The sequence below is a fragment of the Acinonyx jubatus genome, chromosome E4 (genome assembly GCF_027475565.1).
Source record: "Acinonyx jubatus isolate Ajub_Pintada_27869175 chromosome E4, VMU_Ajub_asm_v1.0, whole genome shotgun sequence".
Lineage (NCBI taxonomy): Eukaryota > Metazoa > Chordata > Mammalia > Carnivora > Felidae > Acinonyx > Acinonyx jubatus.
This window is the reverse complement of record NC_069395.1, coordinates 13170521-13196638: the sequence shown is the minus strand read 5'-3', so window position 1 is coordinate 13196638 and position 26118 is coordinate 13170521. Positions and strand designations below refer to the sequence as shown.

Below are 26118 nucleotides of genomic sequence, written 5' to 3'. Positions count from 1 at the left end.
TCCTTCCCTTGTACCCAAAAACACCCTTGTTGGTAGACTTTTGGGTGGGTCAAAAATGAGGATAATTTTGCCTGGGTTATAAATTAGTAAGTGGTGCCTTTAGGGAATGATAGTAATAATTCGGGAGATTGTAAATGGGTGGTGGAGGACACCTGCAAACCACCAAATTCAAATTAGGGAGACTAGGTTATAGGTTTCTAGTATGGTTGCAAGGAGGCAAGACCAGAATATGGTCTTAACTGGATGAGCTTAAACTGAATCAGCCAAATCGAAAATATACAAAGAAAGAATGTGTTATCTGAAGGGATATAAGCAGCATGGGACCTAGAAACAGTGGTTTCTAAGGAAAAGGATTTTAGTGTTTATCCAGTATTGTCCATGGATCTGAAAGACATGGTTTAGGGTCATCAGCGTTTTCAACCCAGAATGGTATTTTAGGATTTCCCAGTAGTCATCAGACCAATCTCTCTGTTCAGATTCTATGCTTTTCAAAAAATTTTTAGAAACATAGGGTATAACCTCATTAAATATCTTCAAGTGTAATTTTTTTTCTTGGGGAAAAGCAGCTATAAAATGAATGCTAAAACTTAGGCACACTGAAATAAGGCCAGTTATTATCTTTTCAATCAGGTAGTTTCACATATACTAATTAGCTCTTGTGTACTAGAGGGATGATAATATTTCGGCATCAGTTCAGAAGCTAGTAATTCTGCACAGTTATCATATTCCTATGAAGTTTTAACAGTGATTTGATAAACCGGACCTACATTGTTACAACTGTGATTAGGTGGTAAGTATATTCATCATCGTCGTCATCATCATCATCACCTGAAAGCTGGGAGAGAGGTCACGGTGGTAGACAATACATACACAATTGCCTTCCTCCATGATATGCATCTATGATAAGTGCCTCACGCATTTATACATCATAACACAAGGTAGTATGAATATGGTGCTCAATAAATGTTTGTAAATTGTTTGGATGGGTGGGTCAATGGATGAATGCTCAAAATGAATGAAGGGCTAAACCAGGATCAAACCAGAGCAAAACCAAATCTTGACACATAGAATTCTAAAGTTTACACAGTGCCTTTACATATATCATCATGTTTAATCTACACATGCAATGTCAGTATTTGTTAGCCACACGTTATAGATAAGAGTGAGGCTTGGTTAGATTCAAACAAGGACGCAGCTGGTGATTAAGAGGGTGGGTCTGGTGTGAGGCTACTTGCACTGAAACCTACCTAGCTCCCCCACTTACCATTTGGACCAATGCCACACACACCTCTTCCTGTAATGGGGAAAAAGAATGGTATCTACCTCAAAACTCTACTTGAGTGTTGAATGCAAAATTTCGTGCAAATGCTTAGGACGGTAATAGGGATGTAATAAACATAAAATAAATGTTCGCTGTTACTGTTATTGTTGTCGAGTACCTTGTTTTATGTCAGAAGCCGCTGTTCTAATCAGAGCTTAAATAAAAAGAGAAAGAGATATAATGAAAACTATAATGATATCTCATGGAAATAAAGCCTCATTGAAATAGAGCCTGCTATAAGAAGGCCATCAGGAGTGTTTGGCATCTCTCTCTGTGGCCACATATTCTCTAGTTTTTATTTCTGTCTGTATGTCTATTCCATTGCTTCTCCCTGCAGAAGGGATGTCTCTTCATGCTCATCAGAACAAATGGCCAAAGTGGCCTTATCTCTATATATTCCTTGATTTTAAGCATCCTCCTTATCTGCCTACAATTTCTATGTCTCTAGTCTGAATTCTTTAATGTAAGAGTCCCATTAGTTTTCACATCTAATAGTCTCTCCACTTAACCCATCCGAAGCAGCTGAGTGGATCATAAGGTTCCAGAATGAACAGAAACCCACTCCTTCTGCAGGGCTTTTTTTTTCCTTAGGGAAAGCAACAGCAGAGAGCTGGGCAGTTGCCCCAAAACATAACTTCTGTGAATTATTGGGTACTGAAAACTAGATTGACTCCAGTGGTTCATTCTGACTATTCTGACTCCAAATGACATCTGTCATCTGACTCTATTCTGACTCCACACACTCCTGTCTAACCTCATGAAATGCATTTTTTAGTATTCTTTTTTTTTTTTTTTGATGGCACATAGACACAGTAAAAGATCACCAGTTCCTTCAGTGGTTCAGATGGAATCATGTGTTTCTGACATAGAACTCAGATCTTAGCTATTTGCATTGTTATCCCCTGGATTGGTGCTGAATCAAGGCAGCATCTTGAAAAGCCAGTCTCTGCCTTTCCTGGACTCATCTCCAGGCAAGCCATTGCAGCAGAACCAACATCTTTCTTCTCTTACTGTTAGCATTACTAGTACCATTGTGATGACATCCCTTTGAAAAAGTGACAGTACTGGTCTATCATTATTCATGAACTTGTTGTTACCAGCACTGCATTGTTTTATTTGCCTATGAATAACTTTCTTTTATTTGGCTTTCATATGTTCCTACATTACTGATGTGCTTACACTGAGGAACTCAACGTAGAGATTTGAGCCTATTATTATTATCATTTGAAAGTAAATATAAGTTCTGTTAGAACTTCAGTGAAAATGCATTTGACACTCACATAGATTTGCATATTTTAATTTCATTGGAAAGAGAAATATTAGAATATATCTGCTAGACTCACTAACCTCAATATTTGGAGCCATATATCATGAAAACTTAGACTGTCGATTTTATTTGGGGACAAGAGGGTTCTCCTTATTCAGGATCATTTTCTTGAGCTCTTTTGACTGATGATTCTCTTATGCAAAAGACTTGCAGGACTGTGGATACTACTGGTTTGATAGATTTTCTTTTTGTGTTGACCATTTGTTTTGATAGACTGCTTGAAATTTGTTAGTTTTTTTTTTAGTGCTGTGCAGAGAAAAACAATGTAAAATCTTTCCACACCTACTCTACTGGAGGAATGAATCATCCCCCTAATCATAAACACAAGGATGTTTATTGAGATGGTGAGGAAATAAAAGAGCTTAAAAGGAGAAAAAGAAAAAAAAAACCTTAAAATTGTTTACTTTATCCAGCTAGAAATAGAAAAATAATTAAATTACATTTTAAAAAGAAAATGTCCCCAAGACATTCTGTCTAAAGTTCCAAACTTAGGAAAACTTTGGACAAGACTAATGTGCATCAGTGTGCTTGAGGTGGTTAAAGATGCGAGTAATTGGAAAGAAAAAGAAGATGGGTGAGATGCCAAACTTGTGGCTGCAGTTTTAACAACACATTTCTGTCTTCCCTGTGATTCCCAGACTGCCTTCCATCACAGCCTATCTCAGTCACGAATCTCAGTAAAATAACATCCTTGGAATTTAAACTTTTCATCTCTTCTAACTCTTTTCAGGTTCTTGGAAATAAGTCTTGGTAGAATCACCCCTATTCGTTGTGTTATTAAATCTGTCGCATATTTTTTATTACTCTCATTAGTTGATCTCTCAGCAGCATTTGACACTGTTGTTGACATGGTTGAACATGCCCTCCTTCTTGAAACACTGTTCTTTCCTGTTCTCTATGACTCACTGCTCTTTCATTGTCCCTCCTATTCTGGTTGCTTGCTCTTGGCATCCCGTTTCAACTGAGTGGCCTCTATCAGATCTTTAAACATGGGAATTTCTCAAGACCAAATAATGGGTCCCCTTTTATCTCTCTTTATACTGTAATCCCCAGATGAATCCATGACTTTCATGATGATGAATTCTCTCAAATTCATAGCTTTACCTGAGATCTCTTAAGTGGGCCTTAGTGCCTCAGTCAGTTCAGGCTGCTATCATAAATAGTGTAGACTGGATGGCTTAGCCAACAGACATTTATTTCTCACTGTTCTGCAGGCTTAGAAGTCCAAAATCAAGGTGCCTGCAAATCTCATGTCTGGTGAGGGTCTGCTCCCTGTCTTAGAGATGGACACCTTTGCTGTATCCTTACATGGTAGGGAGAGAGAAAAAGAGGAGGCAAACTCTCTTGTGCCTTCTTATAATGTTGCAAATCCCATCTTGAGAGCTCCAACCTCGCGACCTAATAACTTTCCAAAGGCCTCACCTCCAAATACCTCCAAATAGCTTGGGGATTAAGCTTCAACACATGAAATGGGGAGGGGAGCAGAAACATTCAGTTGATAGCCTCTGGTATATCACAATGCCTTGCCAAAATCTGCACTAGGAATTCTGTTAGGTACTTCAAAGGCAACTTTCTGAATCAAACTCGTAGTTTGAATTGAAGGAATATCAGGGCTTAAATGGGCTTCCACTTTTCTTTACTTGTATCACCAACTAACCTACATGTCTGCACCTAATTAGCTTCTGCATGTAACAGACCAACAGAAGTTGTGGGAGAGAATGGCTTCTGAGTTGGCCAGATTCACAGGAGTCTTCAAGAAGAGATATGGCACTTTTTCCCCTTTTGGTTTGGACAAAAGCTGAGGCTTCCATCCAAGAGTCCTACAGTAAGGATCAGAGGTCATGGGCATAAATCATGGTGAGAACTTAGGCACAGAGATCTTAGGAGGAATGATAAGGACTCCTTGAGCATAACCTGCATGGTCTATCATCTGTTTTCCTGGAAAGGATGAATTTACATTATTTGACAACCTTTTTTTCAGAGTTGGTATTGTTGTTCTTTTGTTGTTGTTGATTTGTAAAAAATTTCAAATATAAAAAAAATGTAGAGATGTGTAACAAGGGCTACTAAGGTAGTTCTGTTAGACTAAACCCCCAAAGACCAAGGTTCCTTCCATCATGAAAGAAAAAGAAAGCAAATATCAGGAAATACACATTATATTATAAAGATAGCAAATCTTCCTTCCCACTAAAGAGAAGGCCGCGATTCTGCCCTATGAGAGACTCCAGAGGCTACCATTAATAGCAGCAAACATTTTTGTGGGCATACAGTACTCAATCCCCTGTTCTAGGAACTTGTTATATGGGAAAGAACAAGTTACCACTTGTAAATGTTGAATTTAAAGTAAAAATGATGATGATGATATTATAGATTCTATAAATCTCAATCCACAATTTCAAGTATCTAACAACTACTGAATATTAAATTATTTTCTATGATTCCTATATTTTCCAGGGGGAAGTTTAACCCCTATCATCTCTTGTATTTCTCTATTCATCACCCAGCACACGGAGACGTTACTCCATCATTCTAGGATCTTCTATGTGACCCAAATCTTAACTGGGGAGTTCTCCTTATTATCCTTCCCTAGTCTCATGAGTTATCCCTGATACATTGTTTTAATTTTTCTTTTGCGGCATAATAAATTATTTCCAGATTTAGCAGTTTAAAATTACAACCATTTAATTATATCTCATGGTTTTATCGGTCAAGAATTTAGAAAAGGGCTTACTTGAGACATTTTTCTGTTTTAGGTGGGATTGTCTAGTGTATTAATCTGGGTTCTTCAGGTAAATAGGATCTATCTATCTATCTATCTATCTATCTATCATCTATTGAAAGATTTATTATGAATTGGTTTACATGAGTGTGGAGGCTAAGAAGTCCCAGGAGCTATAGTTGGCAAGATGGACATCCAGAAGAGACAATGGTTTCATCCTACTTTAAGTATGAAAGCCTGAGAACCAGGAGAGCCAGTGTTGTAAATTCTAGTCAGAGTCCAAGTTCAAAGGCAGAAGATTGCTCTCCCAGTTCAAAGACAGGCAGAGAGTGAATTCTCTCTCATTCAGCCTTTCGTTGTATTCAGGCCTTCAGCACTAGATGAGGCCCACCCACATGGGGAAGGACAATGTGCTTTTCTCAGTCTATGGATTCAAACGTTCATCTTATCCAGAAACAACCAGCATATTTGTTTTATCAAATGTTTGGGATCTCTGTGGCCTAGTCAAGTTGACATATCAAACTCACTGTCACAACTGGGACCACTTCATGGTATTCAGATAGCAGATGGGCTAGTCAGAGGGATGTACAAGATGGCTACAGTTACATGCCTGGCATTTTGTCAGGGGTGACTTGAAGACTGGGTACAACTAGAACCATTAAGTAGAATATCTCCATGTGGCTTCTTTAGCAAAGCCATCTGAGTGGGTTCAGACTTCTCCATGGTGGTTCAAGGTTCACAGACAGAGTGTTCTCAGAGACAGAAAATAGAAGCTGCCACTTTCTTAAGATCTGGACTGAGAAGTTGGCATAGAATCATTTCCACATTCTATTCATCAGAGTAGTCACAGAGCTCACCTAATATATTAGTTCTCTAATGCTGCATAGCAATATTACCACAAATTTAGTGGCTTAAAACAACATATATTTATTATCTCACAGTTTCTGTGGGTCAAAAGTCCAAGCATGGCTTAGCCAACTCCTCCACAAGTCTGCAATCAAGGTGTCAGCCAAGGCTGAGTTCTCATCTGAAGGCCTAACTAGAGAAGGAGCTGCTTCCAAGTTCATAGGGTTGTTGGCAGAATTTAGGTCCTTATGGGCTGTTGGATTGATGGACTGAGTTTCTTGCAGGTTCTTGGCTGGATGCCATCCTTAGTTCTCTGCCACATGAGCCTCCCCAACAAGGCTGCTTACTTCATCAAAGCCAGTGAGGGAGACAGTCTGCTAGCAAGACCAATGTTACAACCCTATGTAACATAATCACTTTGCTTCATTATAATGGTTAGAAGCAAGTCACAGGTCCTGCCCACATCCAAGGGAAGAGTACCAAGAAGTGGAGATAATTAGGAGCCATCTCAAAAAATGTCTACCATATTTAGCTTCAAGGGGAGGGACCTGGACTCCCACTAGCCTCACTCTCCATGGAAAGATCATCAAATAATCTGTGGTTTTTGATCTTCCACAGATGCTGATTGCTCTTTATAATATGGCCTCTTTAGACTCTTAACTGTTCACTGTGTCCACATCATCCTTTCAGAATCCATTTTTCGGCCATCTATCATCCTGTCTGTCAACTCAAAATTTTCTCTCTAGAATCTTAGTACTAATTCAAGTTTGTTCTTTCAGTCTTCCAGTAAATATTTAGTAAGTGGGTATTACGGAGGCTCTAGGGATCAAGCAATGAACAAAATGAACCTTCATCTTCATAGAGCTTGTAATCCAAAGATAAGAAACACAAAACCATAAAATAAATGCTTAGTGTACTGGTGATAGTCAAGGAATTGGCCAGCAGCAATAGGGTAACTATAGGGTAGTCAATGTTTGTTGTCCTGACATAAATATTAATAGCATCTCAGTTCATTCTTAAAAAAATCAGTTTAGACAATAAATTATATGACCACTTAGCAATGGTTATAGGAAAGAGTGACTATTTTAAATAAGTTGGATATGTGGGACTTTTTTATAAAGGAAAACTTGGGTAAAGTAAGGCGTCAATTATGTGTATATCTGGGGGAGGGAGGAGAAAGTTCCAGGTAAAGAGGACAAGTGCAAAGGACCAGAGGTAGGAGGCAGGGTGGGTTCAGATCACTTAAATCCTTGTGGGCCATTATACAAGCTTTCCCTCACAGTGGAAAGCCACCGGAGAGTTTTGAGGAGTGGGTGGTGGGGGTGAAGTCTGATTTATGCTTTAAGAGGCTTACTCTGGCTGCTGGGCTGAGAATAAATTGAAGAGAGAAAAGAGCAGAAGCAAAGAAGCCACTGAGGATGCCACTAAAATAATTTTAAAAAGAGACATAGGAGACTGTAGTAATCATTTAGGCTTGAACCAGTATTTGGAGTTGGCAAAAATCTTGTGAGATTATGAAGATACAGCTAAAAAGGTAATCTGATTTACTGGATGAGGGATAAGAGCTAACAAAGAGCGTCAAAATGATTCCAAGGGGTTTTCCCAAAAGAGAGACGATGGGAAGAGAAAGTTGGTAGGAAAGATCAGGAGCTAACTTGTGGATTTTTCATTTTTAGGTGTTTAATAGACTTTTTCAGTGTCCAGAATGCTGCTCCTAGGTCTTCCAGGCCCTCAATTCACCAAAGAGAGGGCTCATCATCCTTTCAGGTCTTCCCATGTGCTGTCCCCTTAGCTCAGGTATCTCCCCCTTCTAAGGAAGGAGGAAGAGAAAATCTACTGCCTCCCTTGCTCCTCCCATATATTCTGTCTCTCCTCACACATTTCCTATTTATCTTTCCAAACCATTTAAGATCTCCTAAGAGCTTAAACCTTTGGGGAAACAATCCAAAAAGACTTTAAGGTACTTTGGCTAGCACCCCACCTTTGATTTCTCTGGAGAAAATGAACTGTATCATGCAAAATATTCTCCAGACACATTAATATTACTTAGCAGGTTTTAAGGGTGTATTCCATTCCAGATGTGCGCATTATTTTATTTAATTATCTCTTATAACTCCTTGATTGAATTCTGGTAGTGGCATATACTACTCTGTGATTCTTGGAAATTTTCCCAAGTTTGTTAAATCTCAGCTGCCTGGATTGTTAAATGGATGGAATATTTATTCCCTTAGGGCTGCGGTGAGAATGATATGCGATGCTGGTCTAAAGCACCCAGCTGGGAACCTGACACTTATTAGATCCTCCTGAAATATTAATTCTTTTAACTCATTTCTTGAAAAGGTTGTATTTCTTAAATGAAGTGATATATATATATATATATATATAGATAGCACTTTTAATTAATAAAGAGATGATTATAGAACATGAATTCTTAACGTCCTCCTTATTTCAATATAGTTTGAGAAACAACAGACACCATCACAACTGGTATTGTGGTAAGTGAGAGTTTAATGCAATAGTCCAGAGAGGAAGTCAGTCAGGCTCAGACAGACGGGAGGGATAACATAGAAGTAGGCAAAGAAAACGTGAAGGACTTTTAGACATAGGGCATTGAGTGAATCAAGATATTGAGAGCAAATTGTGGATGATTTGCTTGTAAATAATGGACAACTAACTTGACCTGAATGGTGTTTTCAAAGAAGGGAAGAGTGGGACATGAGGTTTAGAAATAAGGGGACACAGGATTGAGGGCATCTAATAATCCTAGAGGCAAGGTTTTGGACTTTCCCTAATGGGCAATAGGGTAGTCATTAAAGGCTCTTGAAGTGTAGGTTGATAATCATTTATAGAACACATATTTGTGAAGTAACTACAATGCTCAAAACTCTACATTAATCATGCAAACAGACATCATAAACATTCAATTTGTATATTTCAGTTTGATTGGATGGAGAAAAGAATGGAGCTGGAATCCCAGTCAGGAAACGAATACAAGAGGTGAGGTTGGAGCTGATCGGCCCTGAGCCGGGATATCAGCATCTGCAGTGGAAAAGGCAGAAGAGCTGTTGGGGGAAATAAAGAGCAAGGCTTGAAGGTAGGAGAAAAAATGGCTCTGAGAGGGAGATAATGAACTACTTTTGAGGTGATCACTGTCTGTTGTCGATGATAATTAGGGAGAGGACAAAAGAATTGCCTTCCTATCCCTACAGAATGCTTTCAATCAGATTGGAAAGAATGGGTTTATGAATTAACAAGGAAAACAACGTATATGTTATTAGGCTTACCAGTAAGTTAAAATTGTATTATTACTTAAATATATGATTTCAAAACACTACATTTATTTTCAAAGCACATTCTCTCCCTTCCCCAGATGTAGCTAATCCAAATCTTGAGAGTGTTTCTGCAGTATGACAGTCCCTCCCGCTGGACACCCTTGCCTCCATAGTTCAGATTTGCCCAGACGGTATACATTTTAAACATACAAATAGTTAATTAAAAAATACTAATCACTGGAAAGAAAACCTGGGGATCACCCCAGGAAAACCTGGGGATGCAAGCTGGAGGGAAACTTTGTGATTATCAAATGCTGGTCTATACCAGCGGCTTTGGGGTTTTGTTTTGTACATTGTTTTGCTGTTCATTTGTTAGTTTTGTGTCTAGATGGGCTTCCATGGCAGAATTCCTATCTGTGCAAATCCCCATTCAACTGATTAGGGCTTACCCTCCCCTGGGCTTCCCATGCCCTATGTATAGCCTCTGTCTGCTTCTACTCTGCCAGACTGCAGTTTTTTGCTTTTCTTTCCATTTTTTGTCCTTCCTTCCTTCCTTCCTTCCCTCCTTCCTTCCTTCCCTCCTTCCTTCCCTCCTTCTTTCTTTCCTTCCTTCCTTCCCTCCCTCTTTCTTTCTTTCTTTCTTTCTTTCTTTCTTTCTTTCTTTCTTTCTTTCTTTCTTTCTATTAACCAAGTCTTCCTCCCAGACTGCAATTCTCCCTGGCAAATGGTTCAGTTATTACTTTTCCAACGCAGAAAGAGCCTTAACTTAGAAGGTTATGCCTCATTAAAAGCAAGGGAGGAAACATAAGATAAAAGGAATAAAAATCTTTATCCCTTTCAGAGACATTTTCATAGCTTTTAAAAAATCTTCAGGCTTTTCTTAACATATGGGTAGCATTCAGTTTTGCCCTTAGTTCTCATATACATTTGGGGAAAGAGAATACATTTCCTGTTTGTGGAAAACCACAAAGAGCAAAATACATTTGCATTCGGCTATCTTGTTAGATTTCTCTAAGAACTTGAGGTATAAATAATCCAATGATTTTAGTACTGGGGGGTGGACGGAGGTTGTTAAGTGACAACAGGTGGAAGGCATGCTCTAGCAACTCAACTGGGTATAACCATGTCCCTTCAATTTCTAATGAGAATTCCATATGCATATTTGATCATTTTAAATGTGATGGAATTTTTGGCTGGCTCAGAGGCAGGTTGAGAGAAGAGCCAAATTTTGTGTCTTACGATTTTTTTTAAAGAGATAGAATTTAGTATTAATTTGATTCGGAGTGAGAAATGGGATAAGGGAAATGCTAAATGTTTTTCAGCTTCATGGTCATATTACTTTGAAATGCCATGCAATGCAAATCTAATATCTTTCTGAAAGTGATTGTTTCACTTTTTCAATGTGGGTTAACTTAGGTTGAATAGCTTTTTTGTTGGCTCCTGCCTTCCTCCCCTTTCCTAGGATTCTAGGGCCAAATGTCAAATGAAAAGTAAGTTCAGAATTAGGATATAAAAGAGGAAAAATTGCAGATAGGTTTTTGGCACCGGCTGCCTCCGAAATGCAGGCCAGGGAGTGACTTGTATTTTGTTCCGAATACTTGGACGTGGACCGAAATTTCAGAGATGTCTACCTCTGGAAACCCAAGCACCAGGCAAAGGAATCTGCCAGTGTTTGAGAAAGACTATGAGTGAAGTCAGCAATGTTTTCCTGTGGTATGGTGCAAGGTTACTCAGTGTTGCCCGCCCACATCGCTATCTCCCCCACACACCGTTGCGAACTTTTCTGGACCTGAACAGAATCAACACTGGGAAGGACCCTTTTCTTTGGCAGAGTTCAAAACACATGATGAGGTGCTTTCTGGCTTTTGGAAGCAGCGAGGCTTAGTGATTTACAGCTGATCTAAGATTTGAAACGGACTTCTCTTTTCAACGGAGGGCATAAGGTGTGTGCCTTGTGTAACTGGGGGGGCTGACGGCTGAGGGTAAGGGCATAACACCGCAGGCAAGAAACGTGCTGTGTAGGTTGCTTGGCTTGCATCCAAATTTGCCCTGCAACCTTAAGAACAGCTCACCATTCAGGGCCTCAGTTTCCCAGCCCATGATGTTACTGGCTTCTCTGAAAGAAGCCTGGGGACTAAAGCCTGGCTTTCGGCTCGTCTCCATTTGTTGTTTATATTCTCTTCCTGTTTGCTGTGTTACCCCGCATCCTAGCCTGGGTTTAGGGGTTTGGTTTTGGGAGGAAGACAGGGAACCACATTAAACAAAAGGATGGGGAAAGGTGTCGTGCCAAGTTTAGAACCCACTCAACCTTGTGGGTTTGGAGTTTTCAAGCATCCTCCTGCCTCTGGAGCTTTCAGTTTGTTTATTCTTGGCAAAATGAAGCTTCCTGTTTTTAAGAAAAACAGCTTATAAAAATGCTTAAAAAGTCTTCTTGGACATCAAAACACTCTCCCCAAATAATATTTTGATGATTTAACATGTAAATGAATCAAAACAATGTGAGCAACATTTCCTATAAAGTACATGTGGGTTTTAAAAATTAAGGGGATAGTGCTTAGCTAAACATACTTGGGTTATAGAAGATCAAAAGCATTTGAAAGCCAGTTTGAGATGTTTGCTAAGTCTTAAATGAGGCCAATCCAACCACTTTCAGCTGAAATGCAAGCAATTTATTATTAAAAGAGCTCATGGATGTGATTACTCTTCAATCTCTGGGCTTCTGACTCTTGTAGCTAAAATACTCTCCGTGGAGTGATTGTTATAATGCTCACAAGTGATGTTGGGACCAGAACTCTCAGTCTATTGGGGGGGTGCGTTGGGGAGGGGAGGCCAGGGTGAACCAAGGCCAGGCACCTCCACCTCTTGGCCCACTCATCTTCATGTCAAGGGCCTGGCTTAGGAGATGTGATATTTCCCATCACTGCTCATTGGATGGGTGTTGTTTTGTAAGATGGGAACAACATATCTATCAACTCTCAAACTCCTGCCTTCAAATCTAGAAGTCTATGTCTGGATTCAGAAGGTGAGAAGGCTTACATCTTGCTGAGAAGGCCAACAGTGTTGCTTAGATGTATACTTTTTCCCCTCGGGGGTCTCTATTGGGAAGTACGCCAGCTCCATATTAGCCCCAAATGATCTCCTAAAGAGCATCCATAGTGACGACTGGGAGGTCAACAGATCTAGGCTCTGGACTTATCTGCAAATTTGAGTAAGCACCTCCTATGAGTAAGTTATTTTAGTAGGTAGAATTTTGAATAAAAGTGTAAATAAGAGACAGTCATTTGATCTCAAAGAACTTTGAATCTAGTGGAGGGAATTCCGTGACAGCAATAATACCAAGCTCTGTGTAATAGAATCTTAGGAAGGACATCTGGCTTTTTCAGATGAGGAACTCCTCTCTTGAGGATAATTATAATTTTTTCTGGAATGTATCGCACTTAAATTAGGAAGGATGGGTCCAATTTATAGATATAAATGTGGAAGGATGATGGAGGCATTCAGGTGCAATAGAATCATTACAGTCAAAGTCCTGGAGAAGTGAAGCACATGGCAAGTCTGTGGAAAAGTCTGGAAAAGCTGGGATAAAGGGTCAGCACAGTGTTTTCCAACTGTATTCCTTTGCATAATGCATATTTGAGAAAAGGAATTCTATGATTAAACTTATTGGGGAAGTTTTGTGTCAAAAATGCTAAAATGTGAAACATTGGATTTTCTGTAAAGTTTAACCAGCTTCTCTCTACAGGAAGGCAATACAAATATAGTATTTATTCAACCCACTTGACAGAAATATGTAGCCAAAAGATGGTATTACTAGACTGGCAGATTAGAAAAATACAGTAGCTGTAGGAATTGTTGTAAAGATTTAATAAGCTTTGGTATGTAAATTGATATTATTTGTTCTTAAGCACAGGGCCTGGTGCATACACGGTACATGTTGTTTGTTTTTGTTAGAGCTGTGGTTATTTACACCAGCTATTTGACAAGGATTTTCATGATCTCTTTGTAGATAAAGTGAATGCATGTCATCTGCATGGTAAACATTTAAGGGACTTTGTGATGAGACGAGTGGCTGGGCTTGGAGTGTGCTTAGTAACAGATAAGTGACAACCCACAGGCGAGTTTATAACGTTGTGTGGAGGACTTCAAGCATCATCTTTCACCTGGTCAGCAAACTAATTAATACTTGAGTTAACTTACAAAAGTGTGCAAATCAAATTTGCACATCATGAGAAGCTAGGAAGGAGAGTTCTACTGATTCACAGGATCTTAACACAATAGTCTCAATAGGCTGAGTGAATAATAATCTAAAATATATATAAAAAGGAAAAAAAACCATATAGTCTTAGAATCAAAAATACACATAGAAATATGGAAGAGAGGGGCTTTGTCATGAATAAATTAGAAAAAGAATTAATGATTCATAGGAGACTATAAGCTATACATATGGCCACAAGAAAATATGACTTATAGAAAATGTAATGTGATTGTGGGTTTAATCCATAGACATATGGTATCTAGATTTAGGGAAGGGGGAGTTCTATTTGATCTGCACACGTTAGATCACACATTGTAACATTTTATCTAGTTCTTGTGGGAGATGAAGACCAGCTAGAACTAACTGGAGGTCTGTGACCAAGACAGTGAGTTGATTTTAAAAGTGACCCACGAATCATTGGGGAGTTGGGAATTTTTCATCTAATGAAGAAGAGAAGAATCAAGAGTAGGTATGGTAGGTGTATTCAAATATTTGGTGGTTTTCCATTTAAAGGAGGACTTAATTTGATTTCTATCATGCCTTGTGGTAGAATTAGGGCTTGTAGTTCTATAGCAATCTTTTCATAAATATTTGTTGAATGTCAACTCTGTGTCAGGCAACATGCTAAACAAGAAAACAAACATGAGTGAGAAGAGTTCCTGCTCTAAAAGAACTCAGGATCTACCAGATAATAGAAACACAGGCAGTCATAACCCAGCATAACATGTGGGACCTTGTCAAGCAATGCCCTTCATGAGGTAAAGTGGAATGAGCGATGAACTTTTCCTGATAGTGATTAGTTTTGACCAATGTTGTGTATCACATCATTTACATATCCACATAATTTTGCAAGATTAACAATTAAAAAAAAAACCCAGCATGTTGTAGCTTTTGTCCTTCCGTTTTTCTTTGCCCAGAAGCAAACATCATCACCACCTCTTTTAGCTGATTATTGTATTGTTTACCTCCATGTCTCTAAATGGCATGTTTTTAAAAAAATGTTTACTTATTTTTAAGAGAGAGCATGAGAGAAAGAGAGAGAGAGAATGCGCAAAGGGGAGGGAGAGAGACAAAGAGTCAAAGAGGGAGACAAAGAGTGCCAAGTAGGCTCCACACTGTTTTCACAGAGCCCAATGCAGGGCTCGATCCCACAAACCATGGGATCGTGACTTGAGCCGAAATCAGGAGTTTAATGCTGAACGGACTGAGTCACTCAGGTGCCCCTCCAAATGGCATGGTTGTAGTGCTGCTTTTTGATTTTTCAGTTTTAGGCTGTATCTATCGATTTTCCCTTACGGAAGATGAGGAGTTGACTCTATTTCCTTTCACTGCACATGCGTACCCTCCCACTCTCCATGTACTTCTGGTTAAGGCAAATATATTCCGTTATCGTGGCTATGGAAACTATGCATAGCTGAGTCATGTCAAATATATTTATTTTTCCTTCCCTGTGTAACGTTTTATTTTCCCAAGAATTAATCTTTTTCTCATTTTTCATTTATTTCTTATGTACTTATTACTAATTTGACTCCAAACATGTCAACATTTGTCTACATCTTTTCTTAAGACATTCAAGCCATTTGATTGTCATTCAGTTTCATCTTCCAGAATTTCTCCCAAAGCCTTCTGAGCTACAAGGGGCACACACTCCCTCCCGGGATCTCCTTCCACAGCCTCTGTCTTGCTTCTACTGCCTGTATCCCGTCTTCTCTTAGTTCACAATCTCTTTTCTGGATGAGAATATGCTCTAGTAGTTTTCCATGTGAGAGAAACTGAGCTGAGAAATTGTAGATTTACCCTCCTATCTGATTGATAGTTTTTCAGGATCTAGACATCTAGACTGGAAATCATCGCCCTTGGAAGTCTGAAGGCATTCCTTTATTGCCCTTCAGGGTTGCTGAGAAGTCTGAGGTCTTTCTGATTCCTGATCCTTTGTGTGTGACCATTTAAAAAATTTTATCATTGGAAACTTTTAAGATCTTCTCTTTGTTGAATTTTACAATGATTTGCCTTCATATGAGTCTGTGTTTGTTTACTGCGCACTTGGTAGCCTATTTCAATCTTGTCCTTCTATTTTGGGAACTTTTCTTGAATAATTTTATTAATGTTTTCCTCTCTTCATTTCACTGCTCTTTCTTGAACCCCTGCTCTTTTGATTTCAGACCACTTACATTGGTCCTACTATATTCACATTTTTCTCTTCTGTTCACAACTTCTCCCTTCCTTTTTTTTTTTTTTAAATCCCTGATTCTTATTACATGGTTGCATTTATATTTTATCTCCTTGATAATATTAGTAAAATTTTGTTGATATGGAAGTTTTCTCCTCTGTAAATCATCATCTCAAATAGGTTGCTTTGTGTGATAAGGAAGGAGGGGTGGAGGTTCTTTTCTATTCTATTTCATGCTGGAGGCTTTCCTCCAAGGTCTGCTAATTTCTTTTTTACATTGTTTAAAGAGTTTATTTATCTGTTTTGAGAGAGCGAGAGGGAATGATCAGGGAGGGGCAGAGAGAGAGGAGATAGAGAATTCCAAGCCACAGAACACAATGTGGGGCTCGAACTCATAAACTGTGATTATGACCTGAGCTGAAACTGAGTCAGATGCTTATCCAACTGAGCCACCTAGGCACCCCTCTACTCATTTTTATATTTAAGAATAGGGCACTCAGCGTTTCCTGGGTGGCTCGGTCAGTTGAGTGTATGACTCTTGATTTTGGCTTAGATCCTGATCACAGTTGTGAGATTGGGATTCATGCTGGGCACGGAGCCTGCTTAAGATTCTCTCTCTCTCCCTCTCCCACTGCCCTTCTCCAGCTTGCTCTCTCTCTCTCTCAAAAAAAAAAAAAAAAAAAAAATAGGGCACTCAGAAACTGATTTGCTGTTCTGAGTACATGAATGGGTTTGTTAACTGTTGGGCTCACTGTAGAGTGATTTGGCTGGGATGTTTTAATGGAGAATCTCCACTGTCAATATCTTTATATCCTTCTGTTTAGCAAAGACATATTTTCCATGGAAGATTTTTTTTTCAGTGTCCTGCCTGGCAGCTAGTATTCTGTGAACCAAGTGGACACAGAGAGTGCAGAGTGTTTGCTTTCACTATGCATAGGATTACTCCTTTTAGTAAGAAATCTACACCATCAACGGTGCCTGTTGTTATTTAAGATCCTGTGTTGTGTGCTTTCTAGACAATAAACTGGGGAGGGAGAGTCTGGCATAATGAGCTAGGAAACTGGTGATCTGCCCATTTCTTTAAAAATACTTTTCAACTAATTAAAAAAAATTGTCCACTCCCCTTCACTCCTATTTCTCAAGGTACCTGATGAGGCCAAATTGTGAGCCTTTGGGGATTATGTAGTGTATAAATCTGGGTTTGTTTTCAGCCCTACTGCTGGCTAAGTACTTTGCGTCCTTTGGTGTCTATGTCATTTACCATTCATCCATCTGCTTTCTAGCTTCCTAAAGTCCTTCTTCTCCCTCGTTCCCCTTATCCTTGAAAGCGTGTGAATGGTGTGTGTGTGTGTGTGTGTGTGTGTGTATGTGTGTGTGTGTGATCAGGGATCAATTTTTGTGCATGATTTGGTATGTTTACAAGGAAAGGGACATTTTTGGAGGACTCTGAACAATCAGTAAGATTTTTCCTAGCAGCGAAAGCAGTAAGGATGAACAACACAAACAACAAAAGAGATGTGAGAACTTTCTTGAGGAATTTAGGAAATGGTGAATGTGGCCAGGACACTGACAGGGGGGAGGCTGAGATGGTAATCAGCAACACAGAAGGCAAAGAGTAAGAGCGCATTATGACTGGATAGAGACAGGGAGAGAGGAGAGGAGTCAAGATGACTTTGTAGTTTATAGACTGGAGAAATGGTTGTCTTGTAAGTAGTGAAATCGATGGGTGCTTATTTTTGTCACATTATAGGTCATACGTATTCCACAATGGACAAGGTTGCCTTGTGATATGATATATTATCTTTCTACATAGGCATTAAGCCCGTAGGTGGGCATTGGTAGGAAAGGTTCTAGATTGCTTCGCCTATGAGAAATGCCAACAGTTTTCCAGCATATGTATGTACCTCCTTTAAGCTACTTGGTTTCAGGTAAGGTTTGAGCAGCACAGAGAGGACTGGGAGGAGAGTGGAGGGGGAAATAAAGAGGCAGAGAAAGAAGAGACATGAAGAAAAAAAAAACACTTACAGTGATGACATCATTGCTGTGTTGTAAAACTGAGCTTTAAATCTGTAAGAGTCATTTCTGTTCTATCTCAATAGGGAGAAATGTGCTGAGCTCTTGGGGTCATTGACTAACACGTCTACCAGATGGATCCTGGGTTTGGCTGTTTGAGCAGAGCATTCCATCTCAGAGTTTAAGATGCAACAATGCATTATTAAACCTGTTTGTAACACAATGTGCAAGATGACATCATATCCCCGGGTGTATGTGACCTCACCAAAAATGTGTGCCCTGCTGTGTAAGAAAAGTAGAACTCCAGGATACAGACTGTTAGGTAGAGTTATAAGACCTTATAAATAGCTGCCCTTCCCCCAGTCTTTTCTCTTTTCTCTCAAATCCAACATGTTCTTTAAAAGAGGAAGAAAAAATATTTTGTGCAATCCTGCATCAAAGAGATATAATAAAAATGTTGAGAAATAAACCTCTGAAATGAATGCAAAGTGGATATAGCCTCAGGAGATTGGGAATTTTTGTCTGGTATCTCAGTAATGGCCTGCCAGGAAATAAAAACCACTGAATATTTAGAACAGTAGGACTTTAATACAAGGAGTTAGTTACACTGGTGATAGAACAGTTAAGAAGCCTAATGGGACAGTGACGCAACCCAGGAAGAGGCCCAGGCAAGAAGACCTGCAGCCTCCAAGCTGGAGGCAGGAGCGTGGCGAGCCTGCAGGGCGGTGGGAGGGTGGGGGGGCAAAGAGAGGCGGCTGCTTCCAGAGATGCTACCAGGGGCAGAGAGAGAGGTGTCCTGGCCTTCTCCTCACTTCTTTGCACCCTTCGATCTCCTATCTGTGTTTCTTTTTCAAGGGCTAAAACCAGAGGGGGGCCATTTGACACAGGAGCCTGGGAAACCCTGCATATAGGGGTCATTCCCCTGCAATGCACTGCAGAGCACAGGAAAATGAGTAATAGATCCAAGGAGGAACAGGTCCAGAAGCAACGCATATGGAAAGACACCTGCCACCTTAAAGGAAAGACAGTCAGTGTCAACAAAACCATCAGTGATCTGTGCATAGTGAGGAATGATTATCCATCAGATCCAAATTAGATGTGGGAGAATTAGGAGCTAACTTTAGCTGAACACTACAGAAGGTTCTGTATTCATATAGAAGCCTCTACAACATTCAGAGTCAGAACATTGGACTGGATTTTAGTGACGGGCCTACCCAGTATGTCTCCCTATCTTTTAATTGTTATACCCTGATACAATTAAGCATGGACTACAGAGTAGGAAATATTAAAATTTGCATTTTATGGGTTTATTGTTGTCATTATTATTGCTAATGATACTGGTATCCAATGCACAAGCCTTCATTTATAATTCAGTAGCCCAGTGCTGGGTAATCATACTGTTTTCACAGGTCAGTCTTGTTCCCAGACATTCCTACTGCAAAACTGAAGTATTTTCTTTAAAAGTGATATTTGACAGTTGACTGCTGATGCAATGTTCTATTATTAACTAACATGCAATTAGTTCATTAAAAAATGCCTCAGCTGAATAGCAGGTAACCTAATACAATCTACCAAAGTGGAGAAATCCACAGTTTCTCACAAATGGGAGCAAAATTATAGTGCAGGGCAACTGGAAACGAGAAGATGCCAGCTGGCAGGACACTAAGTGTTTCAGATTGCTGTTTATGATCTCTATGTTCTAGAAAAAAAAATTAATTAGATTATGCTATTTGAGAATCTTGGAATGTCACGGCTGTGCGCCCGGCTTATCAGAACCACACATCTGAAGTTTAATTAAGCTGTTTTAAATTTCACTTGTAGTTATAAGCTTTGAAAAAGCAATAAATGTAGGAACTAATAAATAACGGTGGAAGGATGCTGAGATTCCTTCAGCTGGCAGAATTCAGTATAAGATTATGGGCTGTTCCAAAGCCTGGTATATACTCATTTTGTTGATCATGAACGTGATGTGAAGTACTACTCTCTGTTCAAGCGTATTTGGAAAATAAATGTTTGCAATGTGGAAACTTATCAAGTTGTTTCTGAAAACTCAGATCTTTCTCTAATATCTCAGATGGGGTCTAAATGGAAAAAGGCATGTGAGTTCCAGCAGGGGGAAATATCCTTGGCTTCCCACTCACCTTGGTGAGAGAACCGTACTGACTGACCTTCTAGCGAGTCACAATATGAGTAGGCTTAATGTTCTTTTTTTATTCATTGTTCCATTATTTACTTTTGAATTGCAGTAAAATGTACACAACACAAAATTTGCCAGTTTACCCTTTATTAAGGGTACAGCTCAGTGGCATTAAGTACATTCGCACTGTTGTGCAACCATCACCACCGTGTGTCTTTAGAACTTGGCTTAGACGTTCTTTTGTTAACTGCTTTCTAAAAACCAAAACATAAAATCCATCTTAACATCCTCTAGGAACATTTGGCCACTTTAGTTGAGGGCTGAAAAGATACAGGACACTACATTTGTGGCCACACATGTAGGAGACGGTATGTTCCTGCCTTATGGTCCTGCAGTTGAAGTGTCTAAGGGGTTTGATTGTGGTGTTAGACAAATGAGTTGTGGACAATGGTCCAACTAGACTTATGGAAGGAGAATATTGACTCCTGTTTGAGAGAACGGATGAACATTTTGGGATAGAAATGGATACTACTAACTACTTGGATTAATCCATTTCATTCATTCATTCAACAAATACTACGTGCCTATCTGTACTAGACATTGTTCTAGGCAGCACAGGGTTTGTGATGAACAAAGACTAAGTCCTCACTCCCATAGGCATTATATTCCAGTAGGAGAGACAGCCCTTACAGATAAATATTCAATGGATGGTGGAGAGAAGTATGGATCAGGGAAATAAAAGCGAGTTTGGTTTTGTTTTTCTAATTTATTTCCACTTACAATATTCTAGAAATAAAAGGAGGGGACCTTCTTCAAATGGAAACCCTACTTACCAGACAAGCCACCGGATCTCATCCCTTGCTGTGCCCTCATCCTGGTACACAGAGTGATGAGCTAGTGTGCACATCTGAAGATGAGGTTGAGTGTGTCAGAGTGTGCAGAATGCATTTCTCTTGGCGCTTCTTGTCGCTTAGCATCCCGGTTCCTTTCCCTCTGCTTCTTTCATTTCATTGACCAGAGAAATGACTAATGGTACTCAGCCATTCATGTCTCCAACAAATTGGAATCCGAAATCTGCCATTGTGTGGCACAATGCTGGTGGCTGCAGGGAGTCAGGGAAGTGTAATGCACAGTTCCGACCCCCAGAATTCACTGACCTATAGAAATGTAGTTGCAGAAGGAGACAACCATAGATCTCATGAGCAGCAGAGGTGATATGTGCTTTGAGGACTTCAGGAGATGCCAAGGTCACTTCTGTTAAGGCAATTCAGGAAGAATTCACAAGAAAGGGTGACCCTAGAGATGGATCTTGGTAGATGAGCCGTGCAGAATCATGAAGTTAAGAGAGGAGAGGATTTCAACACAGATGTGACCAGTATGGTCACTGCTGCGGAAATGTTCAGGAGAAAGGCAGACTTTCAAAGTTTGACCACATCAGTTCCCTTTGAAATGGTATCTATGTGGGGGAAAAAATGCCTAGCAGAAAATTCAAATTTGTTAAATCAGTTGTTTTGTCCAAATAACACCAACTCACGTATTTGTCTGGCTTCACCATTGTTAAGCTCATTCATTCATTCATTCAATAGATATTAGCAGGTTGCCCAATTTATGTGAATACTGGAGGTACATACAGCAGTGACCAAAACAGAAGCTTTTATGGGGCTTTACATTCTAGAGGAAATAGATTTTGGACACAGCAGTAAATATGGAATATTTTAAGTGATCAATATTATATGTGCTATGAAGAATAGAAAATCAAACCAGGGAATAGTGTCTTAGACTTGAATAACAAGGCACCTGGTATCTGTGAGGGACAGAAAAGCCCAGTGTGGCTGGAACGTGGGAGCCAGAGGGTGAAGACAAGTGATGTGGTTCAAGGAATCAGGGCTCCGGTCTCGTGTGTTTGCAGGCTGACCTAAAAACCTTGACCTTACTGTGAGTGTCAGAGGAAATCAGTCAGGGTTTTAAACAGTGGAGGGAAATGATCTAACTTATATTTTAGTAGGATAGCTCTGGCTTTTGTGTTGAGAATAGATTGAAAATTTTGTGTAGTTGTGATATAGACATGCCCTGACGGTCACTGCTCACCTTATATGCTATCTTTGGGCACTGGTATTTGATTCAGTTAAAAAAAATCATCAAGCTGGCTGTTACCTCTAGGCTAAAGATAAGATGGTGTATCAGTATCAGCCAAGGTAACAGAACCAAAGGAGATATATGAATACATATCTATATGTTAATAATATTAATTATATACATTAATAATACCAATTAAATGTACTATAATACATTAATATCAATTATATATAATTACATATTAATTATATGTGTGTGTGTGTGTGCGTGTGCGTATAAAGACAGAGAGAGAGATTGCAAGGAATTAGTTTTTTGTGATTGTGAGGCTGTCTAGGAAAGTCCAAAATATGTAGGGTAGCTGTCAGGAAGGGCAGGGAAGAAACTCTCAGGCAGAAACTGATGTTCCAGTCCACAGGTAGAATTTCTTCTTCCAGAGGGAACCCTCTGTTCTGTTAAGACCATTCAAAGAATTGGACCAGATCCTCCCAGATTGTCCAGGAATCTCCTTTATATAAAGTCCACTGCTTGTAGATGTTAATCATATCTACATAATACCTTGACAGCAACACCTAGATGACTATTTGACCAAATAACTCAGTATTATAAGCATAGGCAAGTTGACACGTAAGAGTGATTGCCACAGATGACTAACCCATCAACTGACTTTGTGTAGACGATGGCAACTCTTACCTCTACTCCATGTCTACCCCACGCAGATAGCCTCAGACTTTAATTTTGTGTCTGAAAGACAGTAGTAAGCTTCCACATGAGAAAATATCAATTAGGAGGCCTGGGTGTGGTCCAGTTTACAAACTTATGAGCACTGGGAGCCGGGCTTCTACCTTTCAGCCCCAAAGAGCAGCCACGTGGATCTCAAGTCCAGCTTTGTTGACACTCTGATTAGTAACTCTTTCATGTAAGAGGGGTGGCACTGCCTGCTCACACAGTTCAATGTTGAAATGCTTCTTTATGAACAAAATAAAGCCAGTGTGACTGTGTGAAACATGGCGAATTCTAAGGATGAAGGATAAACCATCCAGTTCATCTTAGCGACCCCAATGAACTCTGCTCAATCAATATTTGTAGTGTGACTGAATGCCAAAGCATGCCTTGAGTTTATGCAACTTGGTGACATTTCTACCGCTAAAGTGCTACTACAAACTTTATCTTGGAGAACTCATGATAGGTGGTGAAGTTGCTCTGAACATAGGAAGCTACCATTGGCCAAATTATGTGCTCTTGGAGAGGAACATTTCCTGTGTATTAAAAAAAAAAAAACAAAAAGAAGAAGAAGGCCCAGCATGACTAATATGGTCAGAATGTTCTCATCTTCTCTAGGAGAAGAAAGGAGTCAGGTAGAGCTTTGCAACAATCCGTGGTCACAAACCTCAGTAGACACCCAGGTCATTAACTAACCACACGCATGTGGCACATGGAGTGGAACATCCCAGGGCTCTAAAACCACAGGCATCTATCTGCTGGATTAAAGGAAGCAGTTTCACAGGCCTGGACAGAAAAAGGATGTGGTGAATTTTCAAACGGCTCTGATTTATAGGCAATAAGGTGCAAGGTTATGGTACACAGAAAAACGAATCATTTATGCTTCTCCTCATTGCCCCCTTCCAGAAATCCAGGCAGCAGCTGGTTTCTAGGAAGATACTGAGGATGTCGCCACTACAACAACCATGTTGGGTCCTTGTTCCTGTCACCCAGAAACATATCCATGAAGTGATCCTTCAGGAATAGCCGTGAAACCCCTGCCTTTGGTAACCAGCCAAGCCAGGGTGTGATATTTTTTCCTGTTTAATTAAAAAAAAAAAAGTTTACCCGTTTGCTTTCGCCAGCTATCTGAAAGTTCAAAAGGTAAAGAATATTTCCCTCCACAAATAAGCCATGGAATGTATTTGGAAATTGGGTTTTCATCAGGAGGTGCTGCTTTTCAGCCACTCACTCCACTGCAAAGGAAGGTGAAATCGTGAACTCTTTCCTGAAAGGAAAAAAAAAAAAAACTCCCGCAACTTTACATTTATAATTTGATGACTATGGGAGGGGCCCTAGGAATTTAGGGTCATCTTTCTGACTTTAATAGAGGCTACTGACCCTCAGATAAGAGGTACTTGTCATGCTTCTGGGCACAGGAGATGTAGTTCACATTTCCTTTTAAAGGAAACAGCAAGGGGCGCCTGGGTGGCTCAGTCAGTTAAGCATCTGACTTTGGCTCAGGTCATGATCTCGCAGTTCATGAGTTCAAGCCCCACGTTGGGTTCTGTGCTGACAGCTCAGAGCCTGGAGCCTGTTTTGGATTCTGAGTCTCCCTCTCTCTCTGCCCCTCCCCCACTCACTCTCTGTCTCTCAAAAAAATAAATAAATGTTAAAAAAAATGAAAATAAATAAAAAAGATAAAGGAAATAATGAAATGAATCCGTGCTCATTTCATGGCCTTCTGATGATCGATCATAATGTCACTTTGTAAAACAACATGTCTGTAATGAAACAATCTTTTCATAAAATTATATTTTTAATTTATAACGGTGCAAAGCTGAATGTCATATATACTACTCAGGGCTGCCCATAAGGTCCAACTAGGGATCAGGGCTCCTCCTCATGGAACTTTGCAGAACACTCCCAAAGGATCCCCTCTCATTTGGACTCAAGGGTGGAGATGAGTTTGTGAAGGAAGTGACATTTAAATTGGGCTTTGAGAGAGAAGAGGAGTTGAGCAAGAGAGCAGAATATAACCATAACCTAAGTGCCTGCTCGCATCTTCCAACAGGCTGGGGTTATTTTTCAGCTAGTGAGGAAAACTGGCTTGAATCCCCATCGTCTATACTTCGGAGAACCTGCTCAGGGTACCTCGAGGTCTTTGGGGGCTCAGCTTTCTCCTGGTCACCTTCCTACAATTTCTTGCTTTCACCATTTCCTCAATCTCTTTTCTGCGTCTCATCTTCTCAAGCCATTTTTTTCCCTCTCTCTCTGCCCTACATCAGTCCTATCCTTAGTTTCTCAAAATGCCCCTGACACAAGGGTGCTCAGTGACAGGGTTTGCAGATAACCAAGGAGAGCTGCAGTGTGGCGACACCTTAAAGTTTACATCACGTATCCCCCTTCCAATGTCCCTGGTGCCCTCCGAGACAGGAAATACCTTTCCAGACATCCTATTTGGGGATGCCACGTATCATTAATCTGGAACCACAGCTAGAGTAAGCCAACGTGGATATATAAAGAGATCCTAATATAACTCAACGACCTAAAAGTCTTTCTTTTTGACATCGCAGTCTTAAGTAAGATTTCCAGGCTCGCCTTTGGCTCTGTTCCACACGATCATTCAAGGACCTGCTTGTCAGCAAATGTTGTTTCATTGTCCTCTAGGCCCTGTATTGTTCACGTGGCTAAGGTGGCCATGCCTGGTGGTTAAAGCCTGCAGGGAAGGGGAACAGAGTGGAAGAGAATGCCTATCATCTACAGAGCATGCCTGGGAGTGCGCATACCTCTTCTGCTCAGTTCCAGGGGTGAGAAGTCAGTTCTAAGACCAAACCAACTACAGGGGGTTGGGAAGTGTAGTTGGCACCCAGGTAGCCAGGTGCCCGGTCCTGTCTCCTTTACCATGAAATAAGGTGAGAACACATGTCCACGGAAAACTAGCAGTCCCTGCCACATCCTTCCTCTTGTCTTCCAGAGACTTTTGCCTTATACCTGTCATTTCTTGTCCATTTCTCAGCAGCCAAGTTGAGGCTCTTGCCACATTTTTAATAAAAAAAAAATTGATTCCTCATTTTTTAATGTTTTTCTCCCAGACAAGACTCAGTGGCCTCAACTTTTCATACTAACACAGCCTCTCTTTCTATACTTAAGACTCGGCTAACTTCTGAAATAAGTGTTCTTTGCTCCTATGATGCAATCAGCAAGCAGGTAGCCCACCCTGTGTGTGCACATGTGTGCCCACTTACATGCAGGCACGGAGATGGAGATTTTTCCTCTCTGC

General features: G+C 40.1%; 1 long non-coding RNA gene across 1 annotated transcript in view; it reads left to right on the top strand.

Annotated features, from left to right (window-relative positions):
* The window catches only part of LOC113603935 (uncharacterized), a 45482-nt gene extending 20943 nt beyond the window's left edge, over positions 1-24539 (top strand). The window contains exons 2-3 of the long non-coding RNA XR_008293278.1: positions 9152-9307; positions 23763-24539. This is a non-coding gene — a long non-coding RNA (uncharacterized LOC113603935). The remainder of the gene's footprint in view (positions 1-9151; positions 9308-23762) is intronic.
* Positions 24540-26118: the final 1579 nt, after the last annotated feature.